Genomic DNA, 2894 nt, shown 5'->3' on the forward strand with positions numbered 1-2894 from the left:
AGTTGACATTTAGGACAGTGATGAAAGTGGTTGTGGGAATTATTCTGATGTTCACTCAGTCAACAAATATTTAATGTTTCTGGTTGGTGTAAACTGCTTTTGAATTTCGGTGGAAACAAGCAGAGTTACAAAGAAGATTCCAGAGCTTAAGTCGTTATTTGTCGATACCTTCAAAAACAAAGAGTACATCTTTCACACACACATGTACTTGTGTGTATACAGTTGCACAAACACTTTATCTCTTAGTACAAGCTTCTTTGTTCTCAGGGGAAGCCCTCCTATTTCTGTTTCTGAGTTCTTCTGTATTTCTCTGTTTCTACAACTGAATTCCTACCCAGCATTCAGTTCAAGGCACCAGCAACACAACTACACTAGAGTCCACCAGGACACCCTAGTGTGTGTGACATCCACACAGGCAACATGATTCAGCACATGGTGCCCACAGCTGGGCAGGCACACGGTGATTGCCGTCTCCACTACAAAATTAGCCATGCCCACAAGCCAAGAGACCACTGTCAGCCTCGGGCTGACTGCTGCCATGTAGTGCAGGGGGTCACCCACCATATAATGGTCATAGGCCATTGCTATCAGCAGCGGGAACTTAGTCCCCTCCAGAGCCAGGGAGAAGAGCTGGGCCCCACATTGAGTAAAGGAGATGGTCGTCTTCTCCAGGAGGAAGTGCACCAGCATCTGGGGAACCTCACTGGAGGTGTAGCAGGTGTCCAATACGGAGAGGTTGCCGAGGAAGAAGTACATGGGCGGGTGGAGGCGGGCGTCCAGCCTGAGCAGGAGGATGATGAGCCCTTTGCCCAGCAGGATCCGCAGATAGGTGGCCCCAAACAGGACAGAGTTCAGCCTGGTTCTGCCTGTCCCTGGGGAGGCCCATGAGGACAGACTCACTCACCCAGGTCAGGGTATCCCTCCTCATGGAGCAGGTGGGTCAGGCTGCAGGAGGAGATGCTGGGTTAGAGAGGCCAGAATCAGAATCAGAATTCACAGTCTGGGTTTGAACAAAGGACTTTAAGTAGGACTGCAAGTACTTGCATTTTTCCTCCATTAGACTCTGAGCTTCTTGAAGTCAGGGACCTTTTCTGATTTTTCTTTTTATACAAAGATTTCTAACAAATGTTTCACAAGAAAAACATTTTGTTGGGTAAATGAATAGAAAGAGTTTAAAGTAGTGTCTTGAGGATTATTATCTGATCCCAAGAGGTAGGACTTGTATTCTGAAACTCCCCCTTGTCCTTACGACTCATGCTGGAGCAGGTGGTTTTCCTGCTTCTCCCATTATCCAGGCTGGGTCAGTGACAGAGAAAAAATCCCTCATTTGGTTCTCAGTGTGCTGATTAATCAGGCTTCATCCTAGGATGATAAGATCAAGGCATCATTGTAGAACATTATACCAACTATAATTATGTCCCAGCTTCTTGTGATTTTGCTATTTCCTTGGTGAAATGCTGGCATTTTTTTGAATGCTAAACTAAGTGATTAATGTAAGATGAAGCGCGCATCACTTACTTGCAATGACAACGTTTGGAAACTGACGGTGCCCAGTGATGAAGTCAGTAAGGGAGTGCCTCTGAAACCCTTGGAGCTGTTACGTGTAAATCCTTCTGTCATAGCAAAGACATGTTTGCCCTTGGAACACCTCCCTATTTACTTTGCTTGTCTTTAGCCTCTATCAAAGGATAAAGATGTCTTTTTTTTTCCTTAGTAAAAAGGTACTAAGAAATTTTATAGTCTTTATTTCTCTATTAATAACAAGACCCTCTAGTCCCATTTCAATGTTCACCTTATGTGTCTTTACAACACGTCTGGAGAAGGTAGTGCTATTGGCTAGTATGAGAGTAAGTAGAGACCACAGAGACACATAGAAGAGTCTGACTGCTGGGAAAGCCCTTTTGGATGTCCATTAGGGAAAGTTTGAGAGGGAAGGAAAAAATTCCAGGTTAAAGGGTTTGCCTATGAAAATCCCACAGGACCCAAGGTGGAAACCAGAGCAGTGCTTTCCACACTGGCTACACATTAGAATCACCTGGGGTGCTTTGAAAACTCCAGAAGCCCAGACCACACTCCAGAGTAATTAAATCAGAACCTCAGGAGGGTGAAACCCAGACATTAGTATGTTAGTAACTTTTAATATTTCCTGGTAACGAAAATGTAAAACTTTAATTACAAGTTTGAGAATCACTGCTTTAGAGGGAACTTTTAACCTTATTTTTGAAAACTTAAGACGTAGGATTTTTGAGAGAGGAATATGTTTAGAGATAAAACCAGTAGAGTTTTTGAGGAGGAAAAATCTTTGACCTAAACTTGTCATTCTTTGTTTGAAAAAGTTGAGGCCAAATCCCACTGAATAGTGAAAAAGTGATCCTGGATTTCTTGCCGTTTGTGTGCTGGGTCTCCCCTTAGCTTTAGCCTTCTGAGGTCTGGTCCAAAACAAATGTTTTAGAATATCTTAGATCCAGGGAAGAACTAGTTAGTATCAAATGAGACAATGTGTGAGAAAGCCCTTCATAACTTCAGAGCATTATCTAAATAGAGAAGATTTGTATTAAAGATATGAGAGATGGGTCACAGAATCCAATGAAATGGAAATGAAAACAATTCAACCCAAGTCTTTCTAACAGGGTTTGAAGATAGGGCTGTGGTTGGATGGGGGTGAAGAGGGCAGAGCAGCTGGATGCTATCCTCTGTCTTTCCTAGCTAGTTGGAACTTACCAACTTTCTTCTTTCAGTCCTTTTGTGGCCGGAAGGTGTCACTGTAGAAAATGCCCAAAATAGAAACTGGCTTTGGCACAATACCCAGCTGAGTTTCTGAACCCTGCACCTGGGATGGGAGCCCCTGGCTTTCCACAGAGGCTATTTCTTTTGTCAGTGCGATAAGTAACCAA

General features: G+C 43.5%; 1 pseudogene across 1 annotated transcript; it reads right to left on the reverse strand.

Moving 5' to 3' along the window:
* Nucleotides 1–366: 366 nt before the first annotated feature.
* LOC307058425 (olfactory receptor 2F2-like) lies at nt 367–928 on the reverse strand (annotated as a pseudogene). Its single transcript has one exon. The product of its transcript is annotated as an olfactory receptor 2F2-like (transcript).
* Nucleotides 929–2894: the final 1966 nt, after the last annotated feature.

Source organism: Hyperoodon ampullatus (genome assembly GCF_949752795.1).
Source record: "Hyperoodon ampullatus genome assembly, chromosome: 9".
In the NCBI taxonomy this organism is placed as follows: Eukaryota; Metazoa; Chordata; class Mammalia; order Artiodactyla; family Ziphiidae; genus Hyperoodon; species Hyperoodon ampullatus.